This window comes from Phyllobates terribilis, unplaced genomic scaffold, assembly GCF_046119375.1.
Source record: "Phyllobates terribilis strain yellow unplaced genomic scaffold, ASM4611937v1 Scaffold_2__4_contigs__length_985480577, whole genome shotgun sequence".
NCBI lineage: Eukaryota > Metazoa > Chordata > Amphibia > Anura > Dendrobatidae > Phyllobates > Phyllobates terribilis.
The window spans coordinates 749,898,200-749,911,069 of NW_027362762.1; positions in this window are offsets into that span (position 1 = coordinate 749,898,200).

The window sequence follows — 12,870 nt, forward strand, 5'->3', positions numbered from 1 at the left end:
GAGAACACCAGAGCAGTGAGAGGGGCTCCAGAGAGAGAAGGGGTCCTAGGGGCACGGCAAGTGCGGGATGCCACCCGTGTGCCCGAGTTCACGCTGACCTTGGAGGGATCAGGCCGCAGAAGGGGACCGGCCCCAGACTAGTGGAGTCCTTTAAGGCTCAGCTAGCAAACTGGAGGTTGCGGTATCTTCATGTGCCATAGCCAAAATCCACACACAATCGCTAAAAAGGTGGTCATATATATATAGGACAAAGGGGACAGACCAGACGTCGCCCAGCAAGGTCCGCGGCCACTGGCTTGGGACACTGTGTGTGAGGCGCAGGGCAGGAGGGAGAGAGCCAGCGCAGAGAGACAACCTGGAGAGGTACACAGAAAGGGGTCCCGTTCAAGTGCACCCAAGTTATCTGAGATTTGGCTTGATCACTTCCCCGGTGGACACAGGACGACGTGGGCGGTTATAATCCGGCGGTTGTAACCTGGAGCACCTTGACAACTGTGAGTAAATACTTGAAGACTGCACCCTACTGTGTCCTTGACTAATTGCTGTGCCACTTGCCTTGCACTACACCAGCAACAACTACCTCATCAATAACCATATACTGCCCTGGAGCTTAGCTCTGCCCATGGAGAGCTGCACTATCTCTGCTGCGTTACCAACAGCCCCAGTGGATCTGAATAGCAGCGGCGGCCACATATAGCCGCATACCACAGGTGGCATCATGAACTTCATTCCCCAAATTAACTTTCCCTTTTCTTTATTTGACTGCCCTGGGCCACGGACCGGGTCACTGCCACCGTGACTACCCCAATACAGGACCGGCCGGCTACCGAGACCTCACGGCCCTAGGGGGCGTGTCATACATATGGACTGAAAACATAAGAGAAAATAGGGTGGAGACCAACAAAGAACAGGAAGTTCAACGAACAACCTCCTGAGGATAATTGCTCAGTAATATGTATAAATTAAACTTATGTGCATGGTATGCTGGCAAATTATGTACACCATTAGAAAAAAGTATCAAAAAATGTACATTAGATCATTGCGAAAATTGAGACCATTGGGAATGCGAGAGTTAAGTTTAAGAATCCATGAAGCTTCTCTGGCTAGGAGAAGCTTGTCTCCATCTCCTCCAGGTATTTGTCTTTGCACCTAGTCTATACCAATAACCTTAAGGCTATGTGCCCACGATGCAGAAATGCTCAGGATTTTTTCCTGAGCGTTTCTGCATCTCCCTGGCAGAAAAAAACGCATGCGGATTGTACATGCGGATTGTACATGCGTTTTCCTGCCAAGGACATGCGGAAATGGAGCGTTATTCACTGACATTTCCGCATGTGGATTGACAAGCGCTTTCCAAGCGATTAGCATCACTTGGAAAGTGCTTGTGACAACTAGGTCACACTATATAAATCCATGCAACCGGCATGGATTTATATAGTGTGACCCGAGAGAGTGGTAAAAATAAAAAAATAAATATATACTTACCCTCCGATGGCCCGCGCTGGCTTGTTTCACTTGGTCCCGGCTGCCGGCAGCAGTGAATTGAAAGATCTGCCGACGTCAGTGTCGCGTGACCCGTCACATGACTCTGATGTCAGCGCAGGTCCTTCAATCCACTGCAAAGTGCCGGGAAGCAAGGAGGAGCGCTGCACGGGCCGCCGGAAGGTAAATATACATTTATTTTTTATTTTATTCTTTTTTTACAGCTTTTTTAATGGTACCTGGGTGTGGATGAGACTCTCCTCTCATCTACACCCGGGTACCATCCGCACATTAGAACGCTTGAATTACGCATCTACATATACAGTGATGCGTAATCCATGCGGTCTAATGCAAGTCAATAGTGGCGAAGACGCAGCACTTCCACAAAATAATTGGTAGTGCTGCGTTTTTTTCCGCAATGATAATCCGCAGCGGAAATTTCCGCAGCATGTGCACAGCACATGCGGATTATCATTGGGGAACATTGTTGCCCTTCTACCATGCGTTTTTAATGCGTTTCCGCAGCTGCAAAAACGCTGCAGAAACACATTAAAAATGCATCGTGGGCACACAGCCTTAGTGAGGAAAGATCACCACAGTGAAAATCAGAAAAATTTTGCAGAGCCCTGACATGGAGAGACTCACTGCATTAGGATTCGTAGTCGCTCCAGCAAAATGCTCAGCGATGCGTCTGACGCGCCCCCTGGGCCAGTGCTGTTAGGGATACCCGGAGCCGGATCAGATGGGGGTTGTAGTCTCCGAGTGGCTGTGACCCGGTCCGTGCCCAGGGTGTCAAACTCAGTGTGTGGCAGTCCTACAGATGTTATTAGAGTTCTTTGTGTCGACTACGCCACCCGTTGATTTGCGGTCAAAAGGCCGCCGCTGCAGCAGGGTCCGCTGAGGCTGTTGGTATGTGTGCAGCTTTGGTAGTATAACCCCCAACGGGAGGGGTATAGCCTCAGGGGGTCAGCCGTGGAGGATGGTGGTTGTGAAGGTGCAGCAAGGAGACTCAGAGGCATAAAATGCAGTTCCAGGGTTTTACTTACTGGTGTTGCTCGGGTCACTGTGTACAGCAGTGACCACCCAAGCCGTGCTGCGTCCACCAGGTCCTGGACTCGGTCAACTCCCAGGCAACTCCGGAGTGTGGTCCTGAGCTCCCTTTCTGACTTGTCCTCCTCTCCGGCCTTCCCCACCAGGGATCCACCTAAGTCCGGCTCCCTCGGGCCTCCTGTTGGTAAACCCTTGTCTCTGGGTTCCCTGACCCTATTCTTGGTCTGCCTTCCGGGTGGATTTAGTGGGTGGTCGTGGCAGATCCTGCCCACGACCTCCGGTTCCTGGCTAAGGTGTGCTGTAGCCTCTGCCAGCTTGGGATCCGGTACCCTTTTGCCGACCCTTCACCCTTTTGTCCTTATTTTGGGATCTTGGGGTCCCCTCTGCGCCTCTGGGTCTCTCTTCCTTCTCCTCTGCTCTGCTTCTCAGGCTCTCAGACAGACTGACGTCTCACAGACTGACTGACCGACAACTGACTGACCCTGATCTAAGATGGTGCCCACCTTATATACCCCTCTATGTGTGAGCTCAGGTGACCAGCACCCAATGAGCTCCTAGCTTTACCCAGGCTGCTCCCCCTATCTGCCCCTACACTACTGGGATGTTCCACCCCCCTCCCACTCCAGCCAGGAACAGACACTGTCGTACCTGCACATTTCTCTAGTGGGAGTACCATCGGTCTGTTCCTCGGAAATGGGATGTGTGTAGTGCATGCAGCCTACTAGCTCAGTTCCACACTCCATCCTTACCCGGGAGTGGAATATCACACCTCTGGGTTGAGGTGCAATACCCCTGTAGCAGCCGAATCCTCAGGGTGCTACATTCCCCCCTGGTAAATCACAGCACGTCCTCGGGCTGTAAAATATAAACATCCAAAACATACAATTTTTTTTTTTTCATAAACATAAACATAGAAAACATCATATATATATATATCAGCAATAAACTTTTCATATAAATAACATTCTTGTTTCTGGTTCCTCCGGTCACGGTGCAACTTGTGACCGGGTAAAGTGCGACAGTCTCTCTTGGAATAAAACAGTTCCCTATAAAACCGGTAGGGGGCGCTTTAGGAAGCGCAACTATATACAAGGGGAATATGGCCGCTCTCAGTCCTCGGCCAGGTATTAGGAAAGGAATGACCGCTCTCAGTCCTCGGTCAGTGGGAATAGGGACACACGGGATTCAGTTCAATTGGCTGGTCCCAACGGGGACTATATTTTAACTAGAACAGTTCTTATACCCTGACGGGTAACTATGTACAGTCTCTCTCTACCGTACTTCAACGACGGCGTCCTCCTGCTCCTTCTTTGGATTCTTCAGACCCGTCCGGGTCCTCTTGCTCCTCCTCACACCGCAGCTCCTCCTCCGTCAGGCGATGCACATGGAGGGCGTAGGGTCCTTTGGCACACTTGTGCCGGGTGAAGGTGACCTCGTCCCCTACATACAGGTCACGACCTCTGTGTCCCTCCGGCAGATGGCTTTCTACGTCTCTGCGGGTTACAAAGACGTCGCCGGGGGTCTGATGGTCTCTGATAAAGCCCCATCCGTGCTGCATATTGAATTTTATCACAGTCCCGGTGGCACGGGGACCATGAGCTGCACGGGGTTTCCTCCTGGTCCGGCTCTTCTGCTCCGCGCTCCTTATCTGCATTTGCTGTTCCCGGACCCGCCTCTCTCTCCGCTCCCTCTCGAAGACCTCGAGCTGCTGCCGGCAGCACTCTGCACGCTCCGCTGCGGCCGCCCGAGTCTCCTGAGTGAACCCCATGAGGTCTTCTCCAGTGGGGTCCCACTCGAACTGTGCCTCCTCCAGCGGGGGCGAGGTCCTCCTTGCGGGCTTCGGAACCGGAATCAGGGGTTCATCTAGGGGTCTCTCTTTCCGGAGTCGGGGATGGTGAAACTCCGGTGGCCATATGAAGGGCTGCCCATCCGGGCACGTATGCTGGGCGAACAGGTCCTCACCCAGGTGCGGTACTTTAGGTGCTATGGGTGCTGTGGTGGTAGCGGCGCCCGGGTTGACCAGGCCTTGCGACCAGGCTTGGGGCACGCTAAAGGAAAAGGGCACCGTAAGAACGGCGGCGCCCGTGGTTACTCGGCCCTGCGGCCAGGCCGGTGGCTCCGCGGAGGTAGGGGGCGCTGTTGGAATTGCGGCGCCCGGAGGTACTAGGCCTTGCGACCAGGCCGGTGGTATTTCCTGCTTGGCCACGCTCGAGGTCGAGGCGTGTGACGTCACAGGGGTCGCGGCCGCGGTTTCCGGTTGAGGCCTAGTCGGCGGCGGTGACGATGCAGCGACGGGCACGGCAGGGGGAATTTCGGGCTCTGCGACGGGGAGCTGGGGCAGGCACGCGGTTTCCCGGCTCGGGGTAGAGACGTCCCCTTTACCTGCCTCCGTCCGTTCAGCTCCCTTCTCGGCGCTGTCTCCTGCCTTCATTCCTCCTGCGCCATCCTCAGAGGCGGTCTGTCTCCTCGTCTCAGGTGGCGTGCTCCGCTGACGGGTGCCGGTCTGCTGGGCCATCTCTCGGCTCCACTCCGCCAACGTCTCCCGCTGCACCCGGGCCATCCTCCGTGCGAGGCCCTCCAGCGCGGTCTGTGCACACTCCCGGTCTCGGGGGAGCTGTGCTAGGATCTCCAGCAGGCCTTCTGGAGTGGCGACCTGCAACAGGCTCCTGACCACTGGGTCGGTGCTGCCTGACTCTCCCTCCATCTCCGGGTAGGCTCTCTCTGGACTCTCTTCCAGACGTCTTGTCTCCGGGTGCGCTCTCTCCAGACTGCTCCAGGCGACACCCATCTTTGCTCTCTTGTTCTGTCTCCGCCCACATCGAGGGTGGTCCCAGGGCAACTTTGTGATTGTCAGTTCCAGGGGCAGTTCTCTTACGCTGATGGACACTTCCAGCATCACAGTCTCTGTTGGTGGGCGCGGTTTCCGCTTTTGGCGCCATTCTTCGACCTGGCCCACGATGGGAGGTGACCTCTTGCCACCCTCTGGCACGCCCATAATGGCGTCCGCTCTTCCAAGGCGGGAAATCTTTGGAAATGGCGGGAATCGTCTCCCAGTGGCGGGAAACTCCATGGATGGCGGGAAAAAGCTGCAAATGGCGGACAACCGGCGGGAAACGACCTGTGATGGGGTCCGTTGGCGGGGACCCTCCGGAACCGGCGGGAGACTTCTTTTTGAGGTAACGGTGAACTTTTCTTCAGGCACGCAGTACCCAGTTGTTGCGGGCACGTTATCCTGCCGACTACGCCAAAGTTGACGCGCCCCCTGGGCCAGTGCTGTTAGGGATACCCGGAGCCGGATCAGATGGGGGTTGTAGTCTCCGAGTGGCTGTGACCCGGTCCGTGCCCAGGGTGTCAAACTCAGTGTGTGGCAGTCCTACAGATGTTATTAGAGTTCTTTGTGTCGACTACGCCACCCGTTGATTTGCGGTCAAAAGGCCGCCGCTGCAGCAGGGTCCGCTGAGGCTGTTGGTATGTGTGCAGCTTTGGTAGTATAACCCCCAACGGGAGGGGTATAGCCTCAGGGGGTCAGCCGTGGAGGATGGTGGTTGTGAAGGTGCAGCAAGGAGACTCAGAGGCATAAAATGCAGTTCCAGGGTTTTACTTACTGGTGTTGCTCGGGTCACTGTGTACAGCAGTGACCACCCAAGCCGTGCTGCGTCCACCAGGTCCTGGACTCGGTCAACTCCCAGGCAACTCCGGAGTGTGGTCCTGAGCTCCCTTTCTGACTTGTCCTCCTCTCCGGCCTTCCCCACCAGGGATCCACCTAAGTCCGGCTCCCTCGGGCCTCCTGTTGGTAAACCCTTGTCTCTGGGTTCCCTGACCCTATTCTTGGTCTGCCTTCCGGGTGGATTTAGTGGGTGGTCGTGGCAGATCCTGCCCACGACCTCCGGTTCCTGGCTAAGGTGTGCTGTAGCCTCTGCCAGCTTGGGATCCGGTACCCTTTTGCCGACCCTTCACCCTTTTGTCCTTATTTTGGGATCTTGGGGTCCCCTCTGCGCCTCTGGGTCTCTCTTCCTTCTCCTCTGCTCTGCTTCTCAGGCTCTCAGATAGACTGACGTCTCACAGACTGACTGACCGACAACTGACTGACCCTGATCTAAGATGGTGCCCACCTTATATACCCCTCTATGTGTGAGCTCAGGTGACCAGCACCCAATGAGCTCCTAGCTTTACCCAGGCTGCTCCCCCTATCTGCCCCTACACTACTGGGATGTTCCACCCCCCTCCCACTCCAGCCAGGAACAGACACTGTCGTACCTGCACATTTCTCTAGTGGGAGTACCATCGGTCTGTTCCTCGGAAATGGGATGTGTGTAGTGCATGCAGCCTACTAGCTCAGTTCCACACTCCATCCTTACCCGGGAGTGGAATATCACACCTCTGGGTTGAGGTGCAATACCCCTGTAGCAGCCGAATCCTCAGGGTGCTACACGTCTTTTAAGTGAGGGCTAGTGGAACCCACATAAATTTTTTGCTAGATGTGCACAGTGCTTTAATTTATGCATATAACTGAGCAATTATCCTCAGGAGGTTTTTCATTCACTAATGAACTTCCTGTTCTTTGTTGGTCTCCACCCTATTTTCTCTTTTGTTTTCAGTCCATATGTATATATATGTCTTTTTAACTACAGCAATGTAACCTATGATTAAGAACCCCTGTTTGGTTCGAAACGCGTAAGATCTGCCCTACATGTGGCGCTTTTTTAATGGAAATAATAAAATGGATGTTTTAACTTTACATCTCTTGTGATGGCTATGGAGAAGGTGCTGGAGTTTTTCGAATCTACTACTTACTATAGAAACTAAAACTTGTCCAGCATAATACAAGTCTGCATACAGCTATATCGCCCCAGGAAGAAGCGAGGCGAAACGTGCATGTGGGTGGAAGGACACCATGCCTCGGTTCAATAGGCAGCAATACTATTTATTACAGAAGCACTCCCATCAAAATGTTTATCCTATTAATATATTGCAATCATCATATTATATAGCACTGTGTACTTATAATTGCTCATTTTGCCTTTCTACCCAGCTAATTCTTCTCTTTTCCATTAGGTCTATGACATCACATGATTAAAAACTGACTAGCTGAATCTTTTTAAGCTCTATGTAGAAAACAGAGGTCAATTTTCCCTGTATGACTCATAAGTCACAGCAAAAAATCCTGGCAGAGGGGAGGGAGCAGTAGGGGAGGGGGATGATTTCTGTAGGGAAAAGAGACATGCTGTTTCTACATAGAGCAGAGAAAAGAGAAGAATTAACAGGGTAGAAAGGGAAAAATTAGCAATTGTAAGTACACAGTGCCATATAATATGATGACTGCAATATAGTAAGAAGATAAAAACCTTGATGGAGGAGGAGGGCTTCTGTAAGCTAATGTTGCTTAGTCGAACTGTCTTGTCTATACTTGCTGCTTTTGGGGGTTTGGAATCGTTGGTGATCACGTTCGCTCAGTACTGATGGTGGAGATATGTGTCCTCTATTATAAGTACTTGTGGTTTTTACCTTCTACCTTGGGCTTTGCTGCTTGACCCTTATACCATATTTGATTCCTCCAGTCAACTTACTGTATGTGTCCAGTTTATGAGGCAATCCCTGTTATTTAATATCTTTTAATATTTGTCTTTAATAAAATATGACTTTAAATATTGAGCTTCTCATGCATGCTTCTCCTATTATCCTGAGATTATATACCTACACTTGGGTTGTGATTTATTGCATATCTGGTGAAGTGTCCTGCACTTACTGTGGTGTTAGGATTATTTATATGATCATTCAAGTAAGATTTTTTTCTTAGGCTATGTGCCCACGATGGAGAAATGCTCCGGATTTTTCCTGAGCGTTTCTGCATCTCCCCTGGCAGAAAAAACGCATGTGGATTGTACATGCGTTTTTCCTGCCAGGGACATGCGGAAGTGAAGCGTTCTTCACATGCATTTCCGCATGCGGGTTGACAAGCGCTTTCCAAGCGATTTTAGCATCACTTGGAAAGTGCTTGACAACTTAGTCACACTATACAAATCCATGCAACCGACGTCACATGGCTAAATGACGTCATGGCAGGTCCTTTTAGACCATCGCGAGCTGCCAGGACGGATCGCTGAGGAGACCGGGGGCCATCAGAAGGTAAGTATAATGTATTTTTTTTATTTTAATTCTTTTTTTTACAGGTTCTATGGTACCTGGGTCTGGAGGAGTATCTCCTCTTCTCCAAACCCGGGTACCATCCGCACATTGAATCGCATAATATCCGCATGTGCACATGTAGTGATGCGGATATTAAGCGATTCAATGCAAGTCAATGGCGACAAAAACGCCACAATTCCGCAAAATAATTGGTAGTGCTGTGGATTTTTCCGCAATGATAATCTGCAGCGGAAATTTCCGCAGCATGTACACAGCACATGAGGATTATCATTGGGGAACAAGGCAGACCTTCTACCAAGCGTTTTTTAAGCGTTTCTGCAGCGGAATTGCCACTGTGGAAACGCTTAAAAAACGCATAGTGGGCACACAGCCTTACTTGAATTTTTCTAATTAGGTTCCATTATATGTTTGCACTGTTTGCCTTCTATAGGTTCTGTGTTGCAATATGAATTAGTGGCTGCATAATGAGTTAACTGAAAATCTGTCAGTAAACTTCTAATAGTCCAATGGGAGAGTTTGTAACTTTATAATCTGTCTTTTTTCAGCTCCTATCAGCCAGTTTATGATCACAGACCACATCAAAGTTGAATGGACAAGGAAACATCCTGTAAAAGCCAAATGGTGCATAATTTGTAATGAAATCAAATTACAAAAATGGTGTTTAGCAACTAAATATATGCATGTAAAAAATAAAATAAAATGTTCTCACAGATGAAAAATGTATATATTTATTTTCAAATATATTGTATACCTGTGTAAACATGCTGTACATCAGTGAGAGTCCTTGCACTGAGAAGTCATCATCCATTTCCTGGAATAACCCTTTATCTGCTGAATTGTTTAGCAATATCATATTTTATACATGGTGGAATAAATGTTATGTTTTATGGGATTATCTTTGCTTTGCTGGACTCCAATCTTGGATTGAAAAGTCTGTGGCTCCTGGCAAATGTCCATGCAATCTGGGAGTCCTCAACACACCAGCGGTGAGATGACTTTTTGCATATGTTTAATATATATATAATTCTACAGACGCCACTTAATGGGAACCTGTCACCTGAAAAAAAACGCTATTCACCTGCAGATATTGGGTTAACCTGCAGGTTCCCTTTAAGATTTTAACAAATTTTTCTTCTTTTCTGACTTGTGTTTAATAAGTCAAATAACAATTCCTCTAATGTTGGTAACCCATAAAAAACACTTTGGCATCTTTGTAAATAATATATATTACATGAGTGGCACCCAGTAAATGGCAGCTATCCAGGGCCGGACTGGGACAAAAAAGTAGCCCTGCCACACAAACCCCACCAGCTCACATACTATAACATCCATCAGCCCGATAACTGAATTTTGCTTTTACGTTGTCGTACCCCTCACCACTCTCTTAAAGCGAACCTGTCAGCAGGATTTAGCCCTTTAACCCCTTTCTGGCCCAGGGCGTACTAATACGTATCTGAGCCCTGGGCCTTATGGGCCTGATACGTATTAGTATGCCCTGGCGATTTCGCCCGCACACAAGCGGTGCGGGCGAGATCGCCGCCGGGTGTCAGCTGATTGTTACAGCTGCCACCCAATACTATGTGCAGGGAGCAGTCCCGCACCGCTCCCGACACATCAACCTCCCGAAATGCTGCGATAGAAATCGATGGCAAGAGGAAGTAAGCGCTATACTTACCTTCTCTGCCGGCGTCCCGCAGCAGTTGAGTCCGGTTTCGGATGTTGCCATTGTGACCCGATGTCATCATGACAACATCCGGGTCACCAGGAGGCAGGAAGTTGCTTTGGTCATGTGCAGTGCACGACCAAAGTAACTTCTCCCTGTGCAGCGCTGACAGGCTGCATGGCATAGGGAGCTGCTGCTCTCTATGCCATGCAGGCGATCAGGCTGCAAAAAGTGAAAGTCCCATAGTGGGACAAAGTGTAAAAGTAACAAAAGTATCAGAAAGTGAAAACATTTTTTTTTTTAAATTGTAAAAATATATATATATAAAAAAATGAAATAAATAAATAAATAATAAAATAAAAATATATTGCACCCATAAATAAATAATCTTATGAAAAAAAAAATAAACCAATAAAAGTACACATATTTGGTATCGCCGCGTCCGGAACAACCTGATCTACAAATCTGTCCCATTAGTTAACCCCTTTAGTAAACACGGTAAAAAAAAAAACATGAAACGATGTTTTATCATCATACCGCCAAACAAAAAAAGGAATAAAACGCGATCAAAAAGACGAATGTAAATAAAAATGGTACCGCTGAAAAAGTCATCTTGTCCCACAAAAAACAAGCCAGCTCCAACAGCCGAAGAATAAAAAAGTTATAGCTCTCAGAATAAAGCGATGCAAAAACAATAACTTTTTTCTATAAAATAGTTTTTATTGTGTAAAAGCGCCAAAATAAATATAAAAAATATAAATGTGGTACCGCTGTAAAAGTACTGACCCGAAGAATAAAGCTGCCTTATCAATTTTAACACACACAGAACGGCATAAGAAAAAAACAAAAAAACAATTCCTGAATTGTTGGTTTTTGTTTATTCTGCCTTCTAAAAATCAGAATAGAAAGCGATCAAAAAATGTCATGTGCCCGAAAATGGTACCAATAAAAACATCAACTTGTCCCTCCAAGAACAAGCCATCACATGACTCTGTCAGCCGAAATATGGAAAAATTATAGCTCTCAAAATATGGCGATGCAAAAACTAGTCTTTGCAAAAAAATGTGTCTTTTAGTGTGTGACAGCTGTCAATCATAAAAACCCGATATGAATCTGGCATCACTGTAATCGCACCGACCCGAAGAATAAAGTTGTCTAATCACTTATACCACACGAGGGACGGCGTAAAAAAATAAACTCTAGGGTTGGGGTTGTGCTAGGGTTGGGGATGTGCTAGGGTTGGGGTTGGGCTAGGGTTGGGGTTGGGCTAGGGTTGGGCTAGGGTTGGAGTCGGGCTAGGGTTGGGCTAAGGTTAGGGTTGGGCTAAGGTGAGGGTTGGAGTTGGGATTTTTTCAGAAGTAAAGAAAAAAAAATGACGACGATATGGCGACTAATGTTGAGCGCAAGTGCTCGCTACTTGAGTTTGCATCGGGTGCTCGGGTATGCACCGAGTATAGCGGGTGCTCGAGTGACATGCTCGAGTCTCCGCCCCAAATGTTTTGCAGCTGTTATACAGCCAAAAAAACCTCGCGGGATTGCCTGCCATGCAGGAGCAGAAACAGAGGAGGCTGTGGGGGGGAAGTCGAACGAGAAGAAGACACTGCCCCCATGTCCCACCCCAAAGCATACTGAAGCACTCAAGATGTAATTTTCTGAAAACTTCATAAAGTGAGTATTAAACAACACTGAGCGGATCCCTTCACATCAGGTATCAGATTAATCTGCATCACAGTGCCATTATGGGCATGCCTTTAGTTTAAATGGATAAATCTTGCTGATAGAGTCGCTTTAAAGGAGCTATCTGATAAGCCACATGTGAATGGCGCCGCGGTGTGTATGATCAACCACAGCTGCACATACATGTTGCTCTTCAAAGCTACGTTTCTCAGGATCGTGAGGGTCCCAGGGGTCAGTATATATTTATACACAGGACAGGAGGATTGGTACTGGGCAGTATATATTTATATACATGACAGGAGGAGTGGTACTGGCCAGTATACTTATATACAGGACAGAAGGAGTAGTACTGGGCAGTATATATATATATATATATATATATATATATATATATATACAGTTGAGACCAAAAGTTTGGACACACCTCATGTAAAGATTTTTGAAAATTGTACATTCACACTGAAGGCATCAAAACTATGAATTAACACATGTGAAATTATATACTTAACAAAAAAGTGTGAAACAACTGAAAATATATCTTATATTCTAGGTTCTTCAAAGTAGCCACCTTTTGCTTTGATGACTGCTTTGCACACTCTTGGCATTCTCTTGATGAGCTTTAAGAGGTAGTCACCGGAAATGGTTTTCACTTCACAGGTGTGCCCTGTCAGGTTTAATAAGTGGGATTTCTTGCCTTATAAATGGGGTTGGGACCATCAGTTGTGTTGTGCAGAAGTCAGGTGGAAACACAGCTGATAACCCTACTCAATAGACTGTTAGCTGCTTTTTTCTTGCGACAATACAAATTCTAAGTAAAGAAAAACGAGTGGCCATCATTACTTTAAGAAATG